At 42.9% G+C, this 25,900-nt stretch overlaps 1 protein-coding gene across 1 annotated transcript in view; it reads left to right on the forward strand.

Annotated features, from left to right (window-relative positions):
* LOC126474866 (calmodulin-binding transcription activator 1) overlaps nt 1-25,900 on the forward strand; it is a 1,815,894-nt gene that overhangs the window by 145,032 nt on the left and 1,644,962 nt on the right. The window contains exon 2 of the mRNA XM_050102346.1: nt 6,716-6,871. The gene's annotated coding sequence lies outside the window, so the exon portion shown is untranslated. The remainder of the gene's footprint in view (nt 1-6,715; nt 6,872-25,900) is intronic.

Raw genomic sequence — 25,900 nt, forward strand, 5'->3', positions numbered from 1 at the left:
TAAGACGCAATAGCTATGTACACCATGCGCGATTCCATTGTTGAGTTTTCAGTGTACGGTAAAGGTAATCATTTAATTATTTGTTCTCTGTTGATTTTTTTCTGTTAATGAATGCTTCTATATATTATTTGCCTGCAAACGAACATGGTCGTTAAAGCGCACTGGGTATAGAATATATATAAAATCACTTAATAATAAATTTCCTAGATGATGAAACACTTCATCGCCCTCGCGTGTACATCTCCGTTCAACGCCGCCGCAACGATATCCACTCTTCATACACAGTTAGTAGAAGGAATAATGCTTTGTGTTGACGCATGGAACTCCCATTCTGTTTCGCGATAACTTCTGCTACGAGCGTCGTTACCTAACCGTGAAAGGTGCCATTGTATGTTAGACGTCTATCCTGACGTCTGATAGGCTTATCAGTTGCAGACGCATGTCTCTCAGCAGTTAATGTCGCAAATGACATACAGTTGGCTTTAGGAGATAACGCACAGTTTTTCCGCCCCTGTAGATATTATTATCGCGATCAGAGCGTGGCAGTACAGAGAGTTGACAGTTGCACAAGCTGTTGTGTTATGTCGCGATAACAACGACGTCATATATTTCAGGGTCTGAAGAGTGGAAGGGGGAACTCCGTGAACAGAGATAAACGTTCAGATGTCAGAGTGTGAGTAAGCGACGTAGATACCAAGTGGTAACGGGGTCATACTATAACGTAAGATAAGTAAGACGAGAATCTCTGTTGCTGACCATGTTTTGTTAACTATAATTTTCATGCATACGTAAAGTTGCAAGCGTTAAAATTGCTAAATATTGAAAAACTGTCAACAGAAAGCATTGTCTCTCATTAATTCTAATGTCTACAAGATTAAAACTTATCTACGATTTCGTTCTGCCATTATTTTTGTTGCATTCTTTAAAAAATTAGTTAATGCTTCTTCTTTGTTTGTTCAAATTTAGGCGTTGACTTGATAATTTATTTATATTTTGTCAATTGTGTTTTTTGTCGTGAATAAGCATAGTAATTTTTTGTTCGCTCAAAAACCATAGCGTCATACCTAACCAGCCAAAGAGATGTAGTGTATTGAATCTTTCACGTATTACTTTAGAAATGAAATCACCCAGAAGTGGACCGTAAGGATATCGTTTGTCAGGATTAAACTTTCAGCACAGTTTACCATACCACGGTTCAAATTTCCCATATAATTTTTTTAAACAAAGTTAAAAACATAAGAAGCTCTATCAACGTGAGTATTTGAGTTAGTCTTCAAGCTTTTCATAAAGGTATTTACGGATGTAAACTGCACTAAATGTGTTTAAATAAATAGGCAGTTTTTGTGTTCAGCGCGACCTAAGTCCTCAGTGATTGGTTGGTTGGTTTTTTGGGGGAAGAGACCAAACAGCGAGGTCATCGGTCTCATCGGATTAGGGAAGGACAGGGAAGGAAGTCGGCCGTGCCCTTTCAGAGGAACCATCCCAGCATTTGCCTGGAGCGTTTTAGGGAAATCACGGAAAACCTAAATCAGGATGGCCGGACGCGGGATTGAACCGTCGTCCTCCCGAATGCGAGTCCAGTGTGTTAACCACTGCGCCACCTCGCTCGGTCCTCAGTGATTGTGTTTCGTTGGAAGGCTTACAATGCGGATTTGTAACGCACTTTTGGACAGAATAAACGCAAACCAGTGGAGGTCAGTTCTCGGGGTTGGTTTGAACCCTTCAGTGCTTTACTAGGTATGGTCCTATTGTATATAATATTGTCCTGACTTCCTCAAACGTGTGAACTGAATTATACACGTCGGACAGTTCTGGGGGGGGGGGGGGGGGGGAGAGGATCGAACGTAAGCGTTAGTAGTTCAGCATTTGCTCACAGAGCCATTGATCCCCAACTAAATAGATGTACTTAGCATGCGATGTGGCGCAGTGATTAGAATCTTGCGTTTATTGTAGAAGAGCGAGATCTGCCAATCCGTATTTAGTTTCCTGTGTGTTCCCTAGGTAACAGTGCAAATGCCACTTGTGACAAGCTAGAGTATAAAGACGGTTGGTTGCTGCAATTTTAGTTGTGTTAGATTCCTGTCTGACCTCACTCTCGGAAATCTCTACGTATTCAGACAAAATTATGACTTATTTGTGGCAAGAAAAAGTATAAATGTCACTTCAGTTGTTTCACGCACTGGAATTTCATGTTTCATGTCTTAAACATATGGAACTCACGAAATCGATGAAACTCGTTACTGAGAAAGCGCGCTTTAACGTGTAAATACCAACGAGTATTTCAGAAAAAATGCTTAACTTTGATGATTAACGAAGTCTCGAATGTGCTACAAACACGAAGAGGAAAAAAATTTTGGTATCACGCGGTATGGGAACCTACGACCTTCGAGCCAACTTCGCTATTACAATTCGCATGCCTTAGGTGCTTTATTCCACGAACACTCCAGAAAGAGGCAGGCTGACTTTATTGCCGAATGATGCGGGCGTGAGTCGTAAATACACGAAATTTTGGAGGGTTTCCTCTATCAGGCTGTAGAAAATTCCTTTGGATTGTTACTTAAAAGTTTTCGATGATTAATAAGGAAACCATTTGCAGAGAAAAGTACGTGAAGTCATTAATAATTTCAGCTGACACTCATGTGATATACGTAAGCAGAGCTGACCTTTTGAAAATAATGACTTTAACGACAGTACAAACCATATTTCTAACAAAGGAAAATAGTCCATTATGAATTCATTTTCCAACCAGATATGTCCTGGTGATTCTTTAGTAACACAATCACTAAATTCAAAGTTAAAACCTCTCAGTATGTTTAAAATAACAAATGCTGGGTGTAAATAAATCAGACCGAACCGAACGAGAGAGCCATGCCGAAATCAAAAACCTATAGGTACAACTGTCGAAAAATCGGCAGTTGGACTGCTCAGTAACAGGTTCAAAATAGCTCTGAGCACTATGGGACTTAACTACTGAGGTCATCAGTCTCCTAGAACTTAGAACTACTTAAACCTAACTAACCTAAGGACGTCACACACATCCATGCCCGAGGCAGGATTCGAACCTGCGACCGTAGCGGTCACGCGGTTCCAGACTGTAGCGCCTAGAATCGCTCGGCCACACCGGCCGGCTCAGTAACAGGTCTCAGAAGCTAACTGAATGGGCTCTTCGGATAAAGAACCGAAAATGACGTCACTACCAAGGTTAAACTACGAGGTGCATTCAAGTTCTAAGGCCTCCGATTTTTTTTCTAATTAACTACTCACCCGAAATCGATGAAACTGGCGTTACTTCTCGACGTAATCGCCCTGCAAACGGACACATTTTTCACAACGCTGACGCCATGATTCCATGGCAGCGGCGAAGGCTTCTTTAGGAGTCTGTTTTGACCACTGGAAAATCGCTGAGGCAATAGCGGCACGGCTGGTGAATGTGCGGCCATGGAGAGTGTCTTTCATTGTTGGAAAAAACCAAAAGTCACTAGGAGCCACGTCAGGTGAGTAGGGAGCATGAGAAATCACTTCAAAGTTGTTATCACGAAGAAACTGTTTCGTAACGTTAGCTCGATGTGCGGGTGCGTTGTCTTGGTGAAACAGCACACGCGCAGCCCTTCCCGGACGTTTTTGTTGCAGTGCAGGAAGGAATTTGTTCTTCAAAACATTTTCGTAGGATGCACCTGTTACCGTAGTGCCCTTTGGAACGCAATGGGTAAGAATTACGCCCTCGCTGTCCCAGAACATGGACACCATCATTTTTTCCAGCACTGGCGGTTACCCGAAGTTTTTTTGGTGGCGGCGAATCTGTGTGCTTCCATTGAGCTGACTGGCGCTTTGTTTCTGGATTGAAAAATGGCATCCACGTCTCATCCATTGTCACAACCGACGAAAAGAAAGTCCCATTCATGCTGTCGTTGCGCGTCAACATTGCTTGGCAACATGCCACACGGGCAGCCATGTGGTCGTCCGTCAGAATTCGTGGCACCCACCTGGATGACACTTTTCGTATTTTCAGGTCGTCATGCAGGACTGTGTGCACAGAACCCACAGAAATGCCAACTCTGGAGGCGATATGTTCAACAGCCATTCGGCGATCCCCCAAAACAATTCTCTCCACTTTCTCGATCATGTCGTCAGACCGGCTTGTGCGAGCCCGAAGTTGTTTCGGTTTGTTGTCACACGATGTTCTGCCTTCATTAAACTGTCACACCCACGAACGCACTTTCGACGCATCCATAACTCCATCACCACATGTCTCCTTCAACTGTCGATGAATTTCAGTTGGTTTCACACCACGCAAATTCAGAAAACGAATGACTGCACGCTGTTCAAGTAAGGAAAACGTCGCCATTTTAAGTACACTCCTGGAAATGGAAAAAAGAACACATTGACACCGGTGTGTCAGACCCACCATACTTGCTCCGGACACTGCGAGAGGGCTGTACAAGCAATGATCACACGCACGGCACAGCGGACACACCAGGAACCGCGGTGTTGGCCGTCGAATGGCGCTAGCTGCGCAGCATTTGTGCACCGCCGCCGTCAGTGTCAGCCAGTTTGCCGTGGCATACGGAGCTCCATCGCAGTCTTTAACACTGGTAGCATGCCGCGACAACGTGGACGTGAACCGTATGTGCAGTTGACGGACTTTGAGCGAGGGCGTATAGTGGGCCTGCGGGAGGCCGGGTGGACGTACCGCCGAATTGCTCAACACGTGGGGCGTGAGGTCTCCACAGTACATCGATGTTGTCGCCAGTGGTCGGCGGAAGGTGCACGTGCCCGTCGACCTGGGACCGGACCGCAGCTACGCACGGATGCACGCCAAGACCGTAGGATCCTACGCAGTGCCGTAGGGGACCGCACCGCCACTTCCCAGCAAATTAGGGACACTGTTGCTCCTGGGGTATCGGCGAGGACCATTCGCAACCGTCTCCATGAAGCTGGGCTACGGTCCCGCACACCGTTAGGCCGTCTTCCGCTCACGCCCCAACATCGTGCAGCCCGCCTCCAGTGGTGTCGCGACAGGCGTGAATGGAGGGACGAATGGAGACGTGTCGTCTTCAGCGGTGAGAGTCGCTTCTGCCTTGGTGCCAATGATGGTCGTATGCATGTTTGGCGCCGTGCAGGTGAGCGCCACAATCAGGACTGCATACGACCGAGGCACACAGGGCCAACACCCGGCATCATGGTGTGGGGAGCGATCTCCTACACTGGCCGTACACCACTGGTGATCGTCGAGGGGACACTGAATAGTGCACGGTACATCCAAACCGTCATCGAACCCATCGTTCTACCATTCCTAGACCGGCAAGGGAACTTGCTGTTCCAACAGGACAATGCACGTCCGCATGTATCCCGTGCCACCCAACGTGCTCTAGAAGGTGTAAGTCAACTACCCTGGCCAGCAAGATCTCCGGATCATGTTTGGCACTGGATGAAGCGTCGTCTCACGCGGTCTGCACGTCCAGCACGAACGCTGGTCCAACTGAGGCGCCAGGTGGAAATGGCATGGCAAGCCGTTCCACAGGACTACATCCAGCATCTCTACGATCGTCTCCATGGGAGAATAGCAGCCTGCATTGCTGCAAAAGGTGGATATACACTGTACTAGTGCCGACATTGTGCATGCTCTGTTGCCTCTGTCTATGTGCCTGTGGTTCTGTCAGTGTGATCATGTGATGTATCTGACCCCAGGAATGTGTCAATAAAGTTTCCCCTTCTTGGGACAATGAATTCACGGTGTTCTTATTTCAATTTCCAGGAGTGTATTTAAAACAGTTCTAATTCTCGCCGCTGGCGGTAAAATTCCATCTGCCGTACGGTGCTGCCATCTCTGGGACGTATTGACAATGAACGCGGCCTCATTTTAAAACAATGCGCATGTTTCTATCTCTTTCCAGTCCGGAGAAAAAAAATCGGAGGCCTTAGAACTTGAATGCACCTCGTACTGCACCGATCGGTATGAACGATACAAAACAGAGCCCGTGGTGTAAGCTCTGACACATGGCATAATGCAGGAAGATGTGTACTGTGTGCTATGTGCAGCACAGCTATGCATACCGGTTTAGAAGCCCTCGGCCATTAAATGTGGAATTGTGAATCAACTCTGTGTAACTTTGAGATGCAACCACTATTTTCAAAACCTGTTCACAAATGAATTTTTCAGAACAGTTAATTCATGGCATATGAATAGGCCCTGCACGTACTCAGGAAACACATTACTGCCAACTTCTGATATTTCACTTTCTTAGAACAGTGTTAATGCCCAGTCGTGCCTCGTGGTTTATACATTCTATAGATAAAAACATTGAATTTGTTCATGTTCTCAGAGGCCATAAGATGATGATTACTTTTATCTCCTAGATACCACAAACGGTAGGTACCTTTTTTTTTTTGGGAGGAGGCGAGGGAGTTGTGTGAACGAAGGAAGAATCTTGCCCTACAGTGAGACCATGTATCTTCACAAACTCGGAAAGTACCGAAATTACGTATGTCCTGTTGTGATCTCATCTTGATGACTGACCGTGGAACAGGTCTTGACTGCTGGTAGCGATCAAATTAGGCATTTGTTGCTGTTACTGTTGTGACTTACGACCTTTTAAGGTGAATTACCTTTTGAAAGTTGACCAGTGCGTAGTTTGTGCCTTTTGCTGAAGTAATCCTCCTGGTAGTTCTTGTTTAGCTTAGGTGCCTTTACGAGGGTTTGTGTTTTTAATTCCAGATATCGGAAGGCGTTATCAGCGTTATCAGCGTTATCTGGCGGCCGGCTGCGCGCACCGGAACCCTTGCGATAAGCGGCCCGCAGATCTCCGTCGCGAGGCGCCGCGCAGCTCTGCCAGCACACGTCGCGGCTCTGCGCATTCCTCGGCCCGGCCCGGTGAGTCCGCGCAGTGTTTCGCTGCAACAAATGAATAGCTGCTGTTGCGCAAGTAACTGGAGGCGCTCAGCGTCTGCCGCAGACTTCTTGCTCCGAGTTAGTCGAAAGTGTCAGAAGGGCAAATTCTAATTTATGTCATAATATCGTCAGTGGTTTGTGACAGAAAGGGCGGGGTTCAGTGGAAGGGGGAAAGGGAGAGAGTGGGGGAGGCGCAAAGATAAATAATGCAAGAGGAGAAGGTCGTCTCAAAAACACTAGCACATGCGACCTGTCGGCAAAAGCTGTCACAAAACATTTATTCTTCTTCTCCTCCTCCTCCTCTTCTTCGTCCTCTTCCTCCTCCTCCATTGGATGTCGTCTCTTACTGGCGCTTGAAAACTATTGTGGAATAGATTTTACCTTCCCGAATAGTCTACATTATTTCTTTATTTTATCGATTACAAATGGTTTGTAAATGCCTGCGATTGTAAAAAAACAATGGGTTTGTTAATGACATAACTTTTATTGCTGCCAGTCACAATTCTTTTTTTTTTTAATTTTATTTCCGCCACGACGAGTTTCCGGAAATGATTCCCATTCTCATGTGCGTTTTTCCTTGTATTGTGGCATTTATGCATGGTGTTATAGATGTGTGAGGTGCGACATTATTCTGCTGCCTTTACTGCGATATGTAAACAAGCGCTGTTGTGTTATTTTGTAATTAATGCTGGAACTGGAATATGCAGCGGCGAGTTTGAAAAAAAAAATACATTTTGCTTAAGGTTTTCTTATAGTCTACGCTCGCAGAAGCTCTCACATATTAAGTCACCCACAGTTTACAGTGCACAGTACACGATGAAAACAACAAATGTTCTGGTGATATATTCGCATCACAAACTATATGAAGACGAAATATTGAATGGAAAACGGAAAGCGACTTGGCGAAATTCTTCAAATTACAAACGTAAAATACTCTCTGCACGAAATAATACTGCCCTGTATTCTGTGGGCGTTCAGTGGCGTTATCTGTGTTGACTTTTAGTAAAATATTTTTGTGACTCTTTAATATTTTTCATTTGCTTCTTTCAACGTGTACTGGCCACTGTAAATTGTATGAGTGATATTTAATGTCATACGAGTAACAAGGAAACAGTACGTAGATTTTTTTTCCAGATTCGCCATTAACTATATAGGATGGTCACAAACAATTTGAAAAGCTTGTAAGGTGTTGGTAGGTTATGCTCAGAAATAATTTTAAGAAAAAAATTCGATACGCTGCGTTTCCGACTTCATTAGCATTGAAATTAGCCAGTCAGGCCGTCGACCGCGAAAATTCAAGCCGCCCGTCAGATACAATTAGTGTCATTTGTCGTCATGGCATAAATGATAGTGCACGAGACTGCTCAGCCTTTTGCTCTGGTGTGATCATTACTACCGCCTCATCTCCAATGTTCGTATCGCTCTCTTGTTCCGTTTTAGGCAACCAAACGAAGAACGAGTTTGGCAACATAGACTCTGGTGGGCCGCTTGAATTTGCGTGCACAACGGCCTGATTGGCTAACTTCAATTCTGATTAACTCTGAAAAGGCGCGATATATCGAATTGTTTTTCTTAACAATTATTTCTCAGCACAACCTACCCTGCAACACCCATACGAGTTTTTTAGACTGTTTCTGACCACCCTGTATATAGAAAAAGCTCCATTATTATACACTCCAAAAGAAATGCACACTATTTTTGTAAAAATACAGTTTTCATTCTTCATGTGTGAAAGTTTTACAGTGTGTAGATCCATTCTTCCCGCTTGTTCTCAAACGTAGTTCAACCTGTTCCCGTGAGTGGCGCCGTCACAGCATGTCTTCAAGATGGCTGATACACTTGACATTCGTCAGAAGCAACGTGCTGTCATAGAATTCCTGTGCTGTGAAAACGAGACAGTGGGAAACATCCGCAAGAGGTTGAAAAAGGTGTATGGAGATGCTGCTGTCGATAGCGGTACCGTTAGTCGGTGGGCAAGCAGATTACGTGATGAAAGCGGGCACGGCAATATTGAGGATAGTCCTCGCAGCGGCAGGCCTCGTACTGTACACACTCCAGACAATGTGCAGAGAGTTAAAGAATTGGTGACTACTGACAGACGCATCACAGTGAACGTATTGTCACGCTACGTTGAGATAGGGGAAGGAAGTGTTTGCAGAATGCCGAAAGTGTTGGCGTTAAAAAAGGTTTGTGCCAGGTGGGTTCCCAGGATGTTGACAGTGGCTCACAAAGAAACAAGAAAAACGGTATGCAGCGAGCTTTTGGAACAGTACGAGAATGGTGGAGATGAATTTCTTGGAAGAATTGTGACAGGTGATGAAACATGGCTCCATCGTTTTTCACCAGAATCGAAGAGGTAATTAATTGAGTGGCATCATGCAAATTCATCCAAGAAAAAAAAAATTCAAAACCACACCTTCTGCTGGGAAAGTTATGACTACGGTGTTTTTCGATTCCGAAGGACTCTTGCTTGTGGGCATCATGCCAATTGGAACCACCATAAATTCTGATGCATATGTGACGACACTGAAGAAACTTCAAGCTCGACTCAATCGTGTTCGACCACATCGGCAAAAGCAGGAGATTTTGCTGTTGCACGACAATGCACGTCCACATGGCAGTCAAAAAACGTGGGAGCGGTCACAAAGCTCGCATGGACAACACTGCAACACCCGCCTTACTGTCCTGACCTGGCTCCATGTGATTATCCTCTTTGGGAAACTGAATGACTCTCCTCGTGGAACAAGGTTTGAAGATGATGACTCCCTTGTGCACGCTGCCAAACAGTGGCTGCAACAGGTTGGTCCAGAATTTTACCGTGCGGGTATCCAGGCGCTTGTTCCAAGATGGCGTAAGGCAGTTGGGAGGCATGGATATTATGTGAGAAATGAAAATATTGTCCCTAAAGGATGAATCTACACACTGTAAAACTTTCAAACATGTAGAATAAAAGATTGATTAAAAAAAATAGTATGCATTTCTTTTGGAGTGACCCTCGTACAATCAAAGTGGCATTGTCACGAGAGGAGATTCTGCGACCGTGAATCAGTACCGTAGTTAGGTATGTGTTTCCTCTCGACCTTCCTTCGATGACAAAAATGCGACAAAATACGCGTCTTTCCTGATTATATGGTGAAAGGACTAAGAGCTTTTCCAACGCCTTGACGTACTTAATTACTGGAAACATGATAGAGCCATAAAATTATGCTTCACGTAGTACATGTCCATTGTACTCGCCGTCACCCTGTCCATCAGCGACATGGTGAGCGAATGTCCACGCTTGGACTCCACACAGCGGTACCGACAACGCACAAAATTTCGCTAGTAACTTGTGTGACTTACGCAGATCACGATTACATGTAAGATGTTCGAGCAACTGACATGGTGAGTTTGCTGTGCCGATTCTTATTTTCTCTTATCAGTCATCCTTAGTATACTTTGTTGTGAAATGGTTTTCGGTTTACGAGGCAATCGCCAAACAGCAAATGGCTTCATCATCAATGACATGGAATTAGTCAACAATATAATCTATATGAATATAACACCTATGAATAGTGCGGGTGCCAAACTCAGAGTAAAAAATCGTATTCGATAGTGCAATCATGGCAGAGTAAAAACCATCAAAACTAAGCATCGAATAAATATAACAGGAAAGCTGACGGGAGTAGCACAAGATGCGTGAAATTAGATTATAGGCTATAATCGTGCTAAAACTAAATTGCAGGTTTATATGAAAATTGAAAATATGCATAACAGCAAAGTAAATGTACGTACGGTAAAACAGCAAATTGTCAAGAAATTCGGAATACACTGAAAAATCACGAAACATATACAAGTAAATGAAGTGGATGAGTATAGTGCGTCAGACAAATGGAAGTTGCCGGTGAACTTCTGATTTGTGATTTTATTCCGTTATATTTGGTCTTCAAGTAATCTTAAAGAAGTACAGCAACTTTGTAAGTGGTGACAGATTCTGTGCGTATTCCTTAACACGGAAGCAATCTACTCTGTGTTTTACAAAAGCAGTAGTACTTGTTTTAAGACATATTTGCCAATATCGACAATCGACTTGAAAAAGCTACATTTCTTTTGATTGCTAGACGCCGACATTCGCAGGATGTGAGAGTTCTGTTTTCTGGAGGGAATTGTGTGTTATGGTTTCTACATGTTTTATAAACTGTCGTTTTATTACTAATACTGTTGCATGTGTTTCAGTTTGTGCGTTTCTGCAACTCACACGGTAAATCGTACAGCTGCTTATCGATTGCTGTGTGACGGAGAGAGTATTTAGCAAACTGAGTACGGGGTGAATAACTCTATTCAGTAGAATCATCATTACATGTTTCAGTCGACATTTTGCTCGTATTTAGAAACTTCAGAAATGGCCTCATTACAGCAACACGATTTCAGACTATTTCCGAAATGTGTACTCGTTAACGAAGTACCATTGGTCAGATCATAATTGCGTTAGTATGAATGACGAACGGGCATCACAGGTTGTGTAAACTGACGGAAATTGGTTTTATTTGGCGCGTTGGCGGTGATGAAGGCAGGTCATTGCATTAGAGGCGCGGAATATCACGGCAGGGCGCGCCGGATCGCGTTTCGGCCGCGCGGCGCGGCCCATCGTCAGCGCGCCGTGGCGTGCCGCTTAATCACCCGCGTCGCCGGGACGCGGCTCTCCGTTTCATTATTTAACAGGCCGGCCTGTCGTGCTGGAAAATTGCCGCAATACCGCTCCTGAATGCAGCGAGGCCGCAAGCACCCCGGGCAATTGCCCCTTAATCATCACGTCGCGTGCGGCCGTATCAGCGGCCGGCCGATGGGTATTTAAAGCTCACCAGACACTGGCTGTTCGGGAGGCTCACTGATAACAATCGCCTTGTGTTCGTTCGAGCATTGTTGACTCAAGATACTTCTTCAAGTCGGCGCAATCTCCTTGCTGAAATAGTATGTTGTTGTCAAACGGTAAATGCCACCACCAGCAGTTACGGGTCATGTCATGAAATCAAAATGTTTTACCTCTGTTGATGAAGTCCTAATCACCGTGGTTTGCTAGTAACAGAGTTGGCTGCAGGTACGGAGACAATTACTGTGGCTACTTTTGGGGTTACGATATGAAGGTTGATTTTTAAATTTATTAAAAGTAGCAATTATTATTTTTGTTGAAACAAAATTTCAGTCTCCCCATCTTTCGCCTTGAGTTAGTCCATTTCGGATATGAAAATTGAAATTTTCTAATTCCCCATAGGTAAATTAGTTCCTAATTAGTCCTGAAATTCGTGTACACCTTAGCAACTTCATCATTTCTTCCCTCAATTTTTTTAAAGCTTAGGTAACAGAGAAAGCTGCCGGGTCCCAAAGCTGGGCATAAGATCGTCGACGAAGTATTTCAAGGCACAGCTCCTCCAGTTGCAACAGCCAATGGGTGAGCCGGCAAATTGTCTTCCTTCGAACGTTAATCTCGCTTACTTCCCGCTTCAACTTACACAGACAGCTCTATAAGTTTGCGCAGTAATTGCTACAAACACATAAATAAAGTTTACGACACTTATCCCATCGACTAAGTATAATTCAATGCCGGCCGCGGTGGCCGTGCGGTTCTAGGCGCTTCAGTCCGGAACCGCGGGACTGCTACGGTCGCAGGTTCGAATCCTGCCTCGGGCATGGATGTGTGTGGTGTCCTTAGGTTAGTTAGGTTCAAGTAGTTCTAAGTTCTAGGGGACTGATGACCTAAGATGTTAAGGCCCATAGTGCTCAGAGCCATTTGAACCATTTTTTATAATTCAATGCATTTTCTTAATTCTTATCGTCTATTTTGTCTGTAAATTTATTTTTTGTGAATCTACTTTCACCTGCAGGTGCATATGTATGTCGGTAAGGTCTTCCAAACATATATTTTTTTCCAAAGCAACAAAGGAGGTACCCAGACGCGTCAGCTTCTTTACATGCAGAATTCATGAAAGATGAACAAGTTCACCCGAAATACGCTCTATCTTGTTAGCAACTTGCTGAATCTTAATACGACAGTCCTATGTTATAATGTAATATATTTTATGACCCTTTTCTACAGATAGAACATCCGTAACAACAGGAGGTGAAGGGGCGCCATGGACGTCCATCGATTTAGTTTCTATGTAAATTAGACTCCATAATCAATTGCACAACACTCCTCCTTGCCCATTTCTACAAACCATGTGACTAATCACTTAATATAACAGCCAACAATTTCTTGTTATATTTGGGAGTTTGAACAAAACCGCTACACTTGTGAATATTGACTTCATTTAACAATATTTCGCGCTGTTTGCGGAGACTTTCTTAGACCTTATCAATCCAATGTCGCAAAGGATGAGTTGCATAAAACCTGAGAACTTAGATTTCGATTGCTATAAATCCAGAAAATTACAAAACCACATGTCAGTAACACAAATTTTATCGTAACACCTACGAAAATTGTGAATTTGTAGTTTGAACATTTTATGTTACGGACCGAGGGTACTGTGAGATGAAGTTTTACTGCCAAGGTATAGAGTGTCAACTTGGATTTTCTGAAATAGAAGTGCATCACATTTTTCATTGCATCTGAAATATTTTTCGTATTTAGCTTTTTTGCTTTTGGTTGAACAACTATGTTTTTATCGAATGGTGTAAACGTGTTCGTATGAAGGTCAGATGAGCGAAATGTCCCGTTCAGCAAAGATGAGAAACGACTGGAGGTTACGTTATGAGGTTAAGGCTACATTCATAACACATGAGTGAGGCAGAGAGCCGGGTATGCATTGTTACATGTTTGGCTCTAAAAAACATCATTAATGTGTGTCAACATTGTATGACTGACTTGTTTACACAAAAGCGGCGCGAATATATTAAGTCATAACAGCTTTCCTGTTTACTGATACTCCCGGAATATTATAATTGTTTATTTATGTGGCTGTGGTATTGGTAGCTGCTGGATAAATAGTTCATTAATGTTAGAACTGCTAAAATTCGTTCTTCGTCAGGCCACATGTCTCGTTAGACTTTGTGAACGGTGTGGTTTTTCGTCTGTTTCATGCTTACAATGAGGCCGTGCAAAATGCATAATATGCTACCACACTATTATTTGCTGAAAAATCATTCATTGTGACGCCCGTAAATCACAAGCAACATATACGACATGATACCCTTGCGTCCCAATGAGATAGCATTTCATTTCTAGTCGAAGTGAGGACAAATGTATCTGTGGTTCTCGATGGATTGCTGACGTTTTCAGTCGACAACACCAATTATTCGAGTCCCTTACACCTCTAAGCGCAAGAGAGAAATTAGAAGAAAATATAGCGACCAAGACTTAAGCTTTCCAACGGAAATTAGACCTCTAGAAAATCAAATTGATATTCATTTCGGGACGTAGTCAGTTTTCCAGAACTCGTGGCAGACAGTTGAGTAGCAGGACTTTATTACCGCAAGAGCAATATACATGTTTGCACAGTCAAGCTGTTAGTATTATTTCAAAGTATGGTTAACTTGTGTAAGCCGGCGTTTATTGCCATTATATTTTTATGGAATTGATTATTCCCGTTATCGTTGAGGATTAAATAATCTCAGCCTGCATACGTCTTTGTTCAACATGTATTATGTATTGCAAAATACAAATATGTGTTAACTAACGAGCATCACAGTTCAGTGCTAAATGCCTGCATGTAGCGTGTTTTGTTTAACATGTGAGATACATAATTCTACTCATCACTTAATCATTATCTACTGTTGTTCCTAAACTAAGACACAAATCCTCAGTATCTGACTTCTAGGAATATTGTCATTCTTTGACAAACACGTCTTCCGCTCTTTGCCATTTGCCACGGCCTTCTCGTATAGCCGCCTCACATAAACATCCTCTGAATAGTGCAGACAAACTGCAGCTGTGCTCCTGCAATGCAGGTTTGGTCGTGTCGAGGTGAGACACGAACATGAAAGAACGTAATCGAAACTAGCAGCCGGCCGAAGTGGCCGAGCGGTTCTAGGCGCTACAGTCTGGAACCGCGCGACCGCTACGGTCGCAGGTTCGAATCCTGCCTCGGGCATGGATGTGTGTGATGTCCTTGGGTTAGTTAGGTTTAAGTAGTTCTAAGTTCTAGGGGACTGATGATCTCAGTAGTTAAGTCCCATAGTGCTCAGAGCCATTTGAACCATTTTTTCGAAACTAGCACTGCGGGCATGCTCACACTTACGTTGAAATTTAATATAAATATCTGTCGTACACCGGTAGGCAAACCCAAACGCAGTAAAATACCTGCAAATATCCACTGTTACAATATTTCCGGGCAAATGTTGTATTGCCCTCGACCCTGTGTGGTGTTTTTTTCGTAAAAAAAAGATGATAATGTTGCCACCAGTAGACGACGTGGAACTTAATTATGGTAATGTGATGATCTTCTCTTCTTTCAAAAACTTCGTCGTGCTTTCAGAGATGATCTTCTTCTGTTCGTACCATCTTATATCTTTGAGTCAGCGAATGGAGATTTTTAATCTGTAGGTTGTCGGAAATTTTCCTTTCTGTGAACGCACCCAAAAATTTTTAATTTTTTCTTTTTGCGAAAAAAAATTTCTCTGTGTTTCTGTTCATTCTTTATTCTTCGAGCTCCTCCAGTTAATAACATTGTTCTTTTGCCATCACAAAATATTCCCACGTGTTTTCCTTTCTTTTCAGTTCTTCTAGTTCAGTGTAAGACATTCAGAGCCATGTGGTACCTTTGATTTAATTGCTATTGCGGAAAATATTATCTTTGCTTTGAAAGAGAGAGGTTGTTCTTCACATCGAACTTCTTTCTTAAGATTCGATTCATCTGGTGAAGTACCTTCTGCAGGTCGCCTACATTTCTGTCCAAGAAGACAATGCGATCTGCAAAGGGGATCGTTTCGAAGCATTTTCCATTAATTATTGTTCATTACTCTTTGTTTCGGAGAATTCATGCATTGCATTCTCTGTGTACAAATTAAATACAGTGGACGCGAGACGCGTCACTGCCTTACTCCCTTTGATACAGCAACCTGTTCTTCATCCTTCACTCTGATAGTGAACTGAGTCGTCTATAGCTGCAGGATTATTCTTTCGTCCCCGAAATCTTACCCTACAAGAAACCAATGGGAATTCGTGAAAGACCGCCCGCCGCCTTCTCTAACTCCAGTTTCAGTTCGTAAGAGTTCATGACTGTCAGCCTCTTGTTCAGCCAATTTACTTGTCTTTCGTCTGTTCCTATTTCTTTTAATGTAAGGAATCACGCAGGGCGATCTGTCGAATCATAGGCCATTTTAAAATTAATGAAGGTGAAAGCTGCATTGAGGTTACGTATTGCGTAATTCTGGGTACCAGATTTTCAGGTTGAAAATTTGTTCTGGATGTGATTTGCTTTGCTACCTGAATCCCCCCCCCTTGATATTCGCCAGTTGTCGCCAGTTGTCCGTTCTGGGGTTTCTTCTGTCTTTTTCAGCACTTGTGAAAGAACAGTGTTGGTGAGTGCTTACTTTAAATAGTTCGGTACTTTTCCGTTTTCCTGGCATTCTTCGGTAATTCGGTGTCCGCCTCCATAGCTGAGTGGTCAGCACGGCAGAATGCCATGTGAGGGCTCGGGTTCGATTCCGACCCGGTCGCAGATTTTCTCCGCTCTTGGACATAGTGTTGTGTTGCCTTAACCATCATTTCATCCTCACCAACACACAAGTCGCCTAAGTGGCGTCAACTAAAAGGATTTGTGCTGGACTACCGTCTAGCTGACGGGAGGCCGTCATTTCATTTTTTAGTTTCCAGTGCACCTAAATTCCACACAGATATAATATGCTGTCTTCCCCTGAGGACTCTACGTATTTCTGAACTGATATACTAAACAAATGGAATACTTTGCCTTCTCGACTTTGACCAGTTCGAGCTTGTACTCCTCTAATGAAATCGTTGTCGACGGGACTCAGGCGCGAGTTTCCTGCCTTCCATGCGTCAGAAATTTCATCGATTCCATAGCTGACCATGTTTGTGATCGCTATTGTCGAAATTGGGTTTTATATCTGCCTGAGAGTTCAGTGTTACAGCTTGATTCCCTGTTCTGTGTAGTATCTGAAATTTACGTTTGGTCTCAAGACTTAATGGACGAACAGTAAACAGCGATAATGATGCACCTTTCAGCTGCACTCGTCACACGCTGTGTCGCCATTTAGAACGCTAACGTTAATGAATACTTTCACCAAGACGTTAATTCTTTTTGTACGTTCATAATAAGAGGGTGAACGTGTTGGACTAGTCTACTTTCCTTTCAGAGGCATATAATTTAAGGCATTGTAGTTGCTTCTGTGGACAGGTCAGTGGTAAGTTCAGAAGACGACTAATGCTAGGAAGGATTTAGAAAGCACTGTGTTTGCATAAATAGTTGCTAAAAGGAAAGGACTCTACATTTGTTCCATTTACATGATCTGTAATATTTCAAATGGCTCTGAGTACTATGGGACTTAACATCTGAGGTCATCAGTCCCCTAGAACTTAGAACTATTTAAACCTAACTTACCTAAGGACAACACACACGTCCATGACCGAGGCAGGATTCGAACCTGCGACCGTAGCAGTCGTGCGGTTCCGGACTGAAGCCCCTAAAATCGCTCGGCCACAGCGGCGGGCGCTGTAATATTTCCTAGTTTGTTTTTTCAATAAATAAACATAAAAGATGAAACAAAATAATTAAGTACATGTCATTGAGTGGAATAAAATAGTAAAATATACGGGAACTACATATTTTGCCCATCAGGTGCATGTAAATATCGAATTTTGCTTGATTGGTATACGAATATGCTGTGATAACTACACAAACTACTCATCTTGCTGCCTACTTGCCATTAGACTCAAAGATTCAAGGATTGTTGTTTCGAACGAGGTGTCACTGTGATTGAGATGCTAGACTAGTATTCGGGAGGAACTGAGGTCGAATCCCCAACCTGCCACCGGGGTTAAAGTTTTCCTTGGTTTCTCTGATCTTCAGTCCTTTCAAAGACAACTGGCGCGCAAGTGGTTTCACTTTGGCCATTGCTTACGACTTCATTTGTGTTTTTTTTGTGCAAATTATGTTACTTTATACCGGAAACTGAGCTAAAGTGAAACTTACTGTTCTTGTAAAAATCTAAGCAGGCTAACTGAAGTAGCGGTTGCGTCTATCAGTGACGACCGTGCCGTATTTTTTGATGTACTTGTGTCTTTAAGATAAATATGAGGGAGTGCTGAAAAGTAATATATCTGAACTTTTTATGTGAAAATCCTTAAAGCTTTTTAAGTAAAACAACCAACAATTATAACTTTCTAGATATTTATTCTTCAGGTCTACATATTTATTCCCTAGGAAAAACACATTTCTACCAATGAGAGACCAATTTGTTGATACCTTCACTGTAGAATGTTTGACTTTGTTGACGGCGCCACAACTCACCTCTGCTTGCACCGCTTCATCAGTCAAAGTGAAATCTTCGGAGGTGTTTCTTCAGTTTTGGATGCAGGTGCAACTCGGATGGAGCCAAGTCGGGACTATGTGGTGGATGGTCGATGTCAGTGAACCCAAGGCGTCGGGTTATTGCAGATGTTGCAGCGCTCGAGTATGGTCTGGCGTTCTCATGTAGAAGGAGAGGCTGCTCTATGTGTGTACGGACTCTTCAAATTCTAAACTCGAGTACAGGACGCTGTTTCTCACGCACCGACATGGTAACGTTACACTCCCGCCTTGTTACACGCAACAGTTCAGCCCCCAATAGCACCAGAAGATTGCCAATATGTGTACATGAAGAATAAATACGTAGAATGTTAATAACGTTTGTTTTCACGTAAAAAGTTTGTAGGCACTGTTTTTCAGCACGACCTCGTAATTGAACCGTGCAACCGCGTCTCATCAGGAAACTAATTACTTCTACACTAAAATCTTTCACGATTGTGATGATGGAACTCACGTTCTGGGTAGCAAACTGAAACTGAGATTTACGCATGCGAAAAACGTATTGAAATTAAAACAGGCGGAAGAACGGACGGCCCTGCTGTCATGCACAGCCTGTGACCGAATCGCTTCATTGTTCTCTTTTTCCGGGTATGCAGCATACTGCCCTGTACTTCCGGGTAAGCAACATATTGCGATTTACGCATTTCATGTCTGCCCATGCGAGGGAGGCCCCTTATTTTCTTGTGTTTCCTTGAAAAAATTAACAAATGGATCTAAATGTTCCGCATGAATGGACCCTTTGTCATATTGCGAACACGTTATTAAAACTCGTTTATTCTGTATGTGCAGCGTCCGTGCAAGTCATATTGGTTTGTAACTCTCTACAGAACTCTGGGCCGATTCGCATCTAAGAGTTCCGGGATCTGATTTACCTTATTTCCTTGAAACTAGCAGTGTCATTCGTGTACGATATGACGATAAATTCATTCCATGGACGCTGCTGGAAATTATATTGTACTCATTATATGGCCTGGGGCATTGTTTTCTATGGATGCTTGAGTGCAAAACGGCAAACTGGATGAGAAGAAACGCTAACACCTTTAAAATGTGTGGCTGCAGAATGGTATTTCAAATTCAGCGAATAGTGAAAGGGGAAATATATTAGGAAGAATAGGCAAGGAAAGAATTTAAAGGAAAAATTGTACTGGAATAAGCGAAAGAACAGTGATACATGCACTATGGTGTGCAGGAAGAGAGAATTTGTTACCTGAAAGGGAATATCAAGAATGAAAATATTGAAGCACACCACTGCGAAAGACTCCAAGGAGACATTTCATCATAGTCTTATCACTCCTTGACCACTTTACTTCTTTCAATTTCTTTTTTAATTTTCATCTCCTGTCCCTAATTTAATACTCCCCTACAGTTTCTCTGAAGATTTTTCCCGTTTATCTTATTGAATTCTTCCAACTACTTTATCTTATTCCGAAAAAAGATTTTTCTAGCCCCGCAGTCCGTCAGGTTCTGCTACTTTACAGTGTGGTATCGCCCGTTTATTGCCTTATGCCTCTTTCACTGTAGAGCGGTTCCATCTTTGTGGCTCTACTGTCTTGTCATTTATGCAGTGTACGCCACTGGATCCGTGCTGCCACGTATCACAGATGTTTTGAATATCTTTCTGTACTTCATAAACACAACTCTACTTCTTCTTCCTAAACTAAGTACATTCGATTCGTTCATATTACAGCCGTTTCCCCGGTAGCTTTGCGCTATCGTTAAGGCGCTGGACTAAGAGAAAAATATTGCCAACGAATTTATACTGTTATATTACACGCCCATCCTTTCTTCCCAGCCGACGTTTCTACCACTTGCAAAAATATTTCATAAAGTTTCTTGCACATATGCGATTTGGGCCTAGAAGGATCGGCTAATTTCTCCTACTTGTGCGACTGCAGTTTTAAATTCAGAGATGTTTGTGATTTCTACTAAGATCTCGAATTTCACGACCAAATTGGCAAAGCAGCTTTCCAGAATTTGTATCCCTGTTGCCGACTTAAAGAGACCTGCCTTCCATTAGAAAAGCCCGAATCATATAATGTAGGCAATTATATGTGCAAGGATATTTTATATTTTACTTCGATATCCGAACACGCGAATGAAAAGAGTGTGGATAAAGTGTAAAATATTATTGAGTTAGTTGAAAATAGTCCTTGAAGAATCACACGCAAAATTTCCACACGTATCAGTGTTCAGAATACAAGAATAAGGCGGATACTACGTATGCATGGCCTCTATCCTAATCATTTATATCTGATTCAACACCTTATAGAACGATATGACTGTGGACGATTGAAATTTTGTCGTTGTCTTATTGAAAGTGGCCTAGTAATCCAATTGAAACTGTTTACGGTGAAGTCACTTTCGCTCGTGATGGTATCGATAATACTCGTAGCTCGCATCTGTGGTCCGCAAAAATCACATGTATTTGTGAAGACACAGTTTAAGAACGTATATTACTATAGGTTATTACCACGAGAGCAAGTCCCCTATAATGTTACTCCTTCGACAGGGATTTGAGGTTGAACCTGATCGTGTACTAATGGGAAGCAATTGGATTTCGTTTCGTCACCTGACAGATTACTTATTAAAATAGAGGAGCCGTTACATTAGCGGGAACCAAACCAATGGCGGAAGTAAACCTGTGAAGACTGGGTGTGAGACTTGTTTGGATCGCTCAGTCAGTAGAGCACTTGGCCGCGAAAGTTCGTCATTCGAGGCACCAGCAGAGACCACACACAGATACATAACTAAACTCATTTTTCCCACAATTTTGCCTATTTTTTCACATTTTTGTGTGTTTTCCATTATTTCCAAAATTTTATGTATTTTACACATTTTTCGTATTTCATCCAATTACGCGAGTTCTGTCCCAGTGCAAACAACGTTTCGTCAAAATCTGTTGCGCCGTGTTGACGTCATGATGTTCTCAGCCAATCATAATGTAGCATGTGGCCAAAAATATCAGAAATATTTGTCATTGCAAAGCGACCATCATATTACCAGTGTGTGTGTGTGTGTGTGTGTATGTGTGTGTGTGTGTGTGTGTGTGTGTGTGTGTGTGTGTGAAGAATTTTGCAGTTTTACCAAAAAGTAAATTCTGACTCTTCCAACCAAAGATACTGCGTGTATAAGAATTAGCACATCACGACAAAATACGCACCTAAAGAGGTGACCAGTTAACTTCAGCGAAAAGTGTCACGCTGTAGGATAGACCACCCTTCCATTGCTGACGTGTGGAGTATCGCTTCTAAGGCCCACGAGAAACAGAGGCAACGGCGCGTACGTCACGAAGGTAGGCCTGAACTCGCTCGCTTGCTCAGCTCTGCAGATAAAATGCATTTCTAAACCTGTTAACTCAAAGCTGGTTGTGTACGTACTAACGAGAATTGCATTTTCTACTGGGATCTGCTATTATGAAGTCGTACTGAGTAAAAGTACTACAACAAAATTTAAGATCAATACTCGATATAAATGGTGTAACGGGTTGTTTATAGCATTTAGTCTCTTCTGCTTAACAGTCCCCACTTCATACAAAATGTTCCTTATGCAACTGATAATCATTTTGGCATGATTTTAATTTTGTTGTACCCCAGTACAGCCGTAACAAATTATTAGTAGGCCTATGGACTTCTAATCATTGTAGGACTAATAACAGGAAGGCTCCACAATGGCGGATTCCAGTAAGAGATACAATTCTTATTTGTACGTACACACCTAGTTACGCGTTAACAGGTGTAGAAACACAGTTTGTCTGCTGAGTTCACCGAGCGAGCGAGCTCCGGCCTACATCTCTCGTAGGCCTCGTATCGCCTCGACCATGAACACCACACCAATGCAGCAATGACCAAGAAATTTGCAGTATTTCTTAGGCTTAAACATCATCAACCTGGTCGCTGGTGTGAAAAGACACTGCTGCTATATCAAGCGAGGGGCCACCGACCCATAGTAGAATAACGGCGAATAGTTCCCAGCATGCATGGCAGATAAGCAATAGGCACTCCCCTCTGCCCCCCCCCTCCTCTCTCTCTCTCTCTCTCTCTCTCTCTCTCTCTCTCTCTCTCTCTCTCTCTACCAGTCATAATCTTGCTCGCAAAACTCGCACCTATGTGTGTGGAAGATGTCAGTCTCCAGCCTCGGTCAGCTAGAGCTCTCAGGCAGAATAATATCCATTTTATATGATGTGAAATATTGCATTGTTGTTATTATTATTATTATTAGAGAGTGTTTGACATTTCTAGAAGAAATGTGAATAACTACGGGAAAAAATCGTGCAGTAGAGCTTCCAGTTCTTCATTGTCTATCACATTGGTAAGGTTAGTCTGAAGTTTCCTTCAAACGTGGGCAGTAGTGACGCAAGTGCTATATCCCCTGTTCCCCCTACATGTGAACCATACTGGATATATCGGAAAAATTTTAGTAAAAAAAAAAAAAAAACGGTCCTGCAAGCACACTGATGGTGAACGAGATCTGTCAGTGCTCTCAGATAGAATAAAAAGACATGTAACACAAAATAAACTCACGCAGTATGAATGTGCAATTTCATTATGAGACTTGTAAATAGACACAGCAATAATCCGAAGTACACAGTATGTACACGTCCCCACCACACGAACGAGAGTGAGCAGTGGCCACAGTGCATCAATAATAAATTAATTCTACATACAAAGTCAACGATTCGCAGAGGTCACAGCACATTTCTCGTATACGATGAAATGCGACCGTAGAAAGGTGCAGATTTCACACACTATCTGCCGATAAGTGGAAGACGCACACGTAAGTACAATTTATCGTCCACAAACAGGAATTAACTTGCGAACAACACGTGCGCAATGACTGCTGGAAAAGCGGTTTTCGCGTACCTGATGACGCCGTCAATGAATAATACCACTACAGCTGCTAGTCTCCAGCTAGCTCAGAGGAATACAGCTGTCAAAGAAAAGTCACTCCTCACGTAAATTCCTAGCCATAGGGAGTACCAACAGTTCATTGGCTCCATTAACCCTAGAAAATCCTCTTACACACCAGAGAACTACCGCCCTGCGTGTCGTTTATTCCCCCACCCATGATCGCAGCGTCTAGAACAGAGGGGCCGCTCTACGACCAGTAAAGAAACAGGAGCTGAGTAGCGGTCACACACTGGCGGCAACTCCGAAAGCCGGTGCTTGATAAAATAGTCAGCGTGTTACGTGTCAAAGCCGTGTGGCAGGCAGCGGACGCAGGCAGCTGTAAAACGATCTAAACAAAAGTTACTGTTATGCGTCTCATTAACAGTAACGACATATTGCTAACTGTAGCAGGGTTTTCCCGTGCACCAGGAATTTGATTAAGTCTGTCGTACTAAGAAAAAAACATTCGGAGAGAAATATGCAGTAACTTCTGTCATGTTGAACACGTTCGATGTATCACAAGCTGGGTCCACACTCTGCTTCCTCCGAAGAAGGAAAAATTCTTGTCGTCTTAAGGTTGCTGGACACACTTCGTAGCAGGGAAGCTTTCTTTACTTGTTACATGCTGTCATACACCCGTTACTAACTAGACCACTTTTCTGAAAACCGATAACGTAATGTTGGACTTGGTATCAGCAGGTTCGATCAGTACGCTGGTATTATGTGAATTAAAACTGGGAAACGCTCATCTTGTGAAAACACTATTGAAGACTCACATTCGTAGCCAGCATACACTTCGCATAAGATAATAGAAATTAGGACTCATATATACATTTCCTCTCTAGCTTCGTTTTTGGGCGTGGCATAAGGTACTATACGTAGTATGTGCCTGTGTTCCAAAAATATTTGGAAAGAGGGACGTCATGATCGCGTCATCCTCTTGTAAGCAATAAGCGACCTAGAGTTTGGACAAGTATAAAAAAAACATGATGGCCTTGGGCAAGTACAGAAAGGGCAACAGCCTCAACGGGTGCGGGGCAAAGTCAGGACATGCGGGGACCAAGCAGCAATCGGTATTGTAATTGTCAACTGTCGAAGCTGCGTTGGTAAAGTACCGGAACTTCAAGCGCTGATAGAAAGCACCGAAGCTGAAATCGTTATAGGTACAGAAAGCTGGCTTAAGCCAGAGATAAATTCTGCCGAAATTTTTACAAAGGTACAGACGGTGTTTAGAAAGGATAGATTGCATGCAACCGGTGGTGGAGTGTTCGTCGCTGTTAGTAGTAGTTTATCCTGTAGTGAAGTAGAAGTGGATAGTTCCTGTGAATTATTATGGGTGGAGGTTACACTAAACAACCGAACTAGGTTAATAATTGGCTCCTTTTACCGACCTCCCGACTCAGCAGCATTAGTGGCAGAACAACTGAGAGAAAATTTGGAATACATTTCACATAAATTTTCTCAGCATGTTATAGTCTTAGGTGGAGATTTCAATTTACCAGATATAGACTGGGACACTCAGATGTTTAGGACGGGTGGTAGGGACAGAGCATCGAGTGACATTATACTGAGTGCACTATCCGAAAATTACCTCGAGCAATTAAACAGAGAACCGACTCGTGGAGATAACATCTTGGACCTACTGATAACAAACAGACCCGAACTTTTCGACTCTGTATGTACAGAACAGGGAATCAGTGATCATGAGGCCGTTGCAGCATCCCTGAATATGGAAGTTAATAGGAATATAAAAAAAGGGAGGAAGGTTTATCTGTTTAGCAAGAGTAATAGAAGGCAGATTTCAGACTACCTAACAGATCAAAACGAAAATTTCTGTTCCGACACTGACAATGTTGAGTGTTTATGGAAAAAGTTCAAGGCAATCGTAAAATGCGTTTTAGACAGGTACGTGCCGAGTAAAACTGTGAGGGACGGGAAAAACCCACCGTGGTACAACAACAAAGTTAGGAAACTACTGCGAAAGCAAAGAGAGCTCCACTCCAAGTTTAAACGCAGCCAAAACCTCTCAGACAAACAGAAGCTAAACGATGTCAAAGTTAGCGTAAGGAGGGCTATGCGTGAAGCGTTCATTGAATTCGAAAGTAAAATTCTATGTACCGACTTGACAGAAAATCCTAGGAAGTTCTGGTCTTACGTTAAATCAGTAAGTGGCTCGAAACAGCATATCCAGACACTACGGGATGATGATGGCATTGAAACAGAGGAAGACACGCGTAAAGCTGAAATACTAAACACCTTTTTCCAAAGCTGTTTCACAGAGGAAGACCGCACTGCAGTTCCTTCTCTAAATCCTCGCACAAATGAAAAAATGGCTGACATCGAAATAAGTGTCCAAGGAATAGAAAAGCAACTGGAATCACTCAATAGACGAAAGTCCACTTGACCTGACGGGATACCAATTCGATTCTACACAGAGTACGCGAAAGAACTTGCCCCCCTTCTAACAGCCGTGTACCGCAAGTCTCTAGAGGAACGGAGGGTTCCAAATGATTGGAAAAGAGCACAGATAGTCCCAGTCTTCAAGAAGGGTCGTCGAGCAGATGCGCAAAACTATAGACCTATATCTCTTACGTCGATCTCTTGTAGAATTTTAGAACATGTTT

This window comes from Schistocerca serialis, chromosome 4, assembly GCF_023864345.2.
Source record: "Schistocerca serialis cubense isolate TAMUIC-IGC-003099 chromosome 4, iqSchSeri2.2, whole genome shotgun sequence".
Classification (NCBI taxonomy): Eukaryota; Metazoa; Arthropoda; class Insecta; order Orthoptera; family Acrididae; genus Schistocerca; species Schistocerca serialis.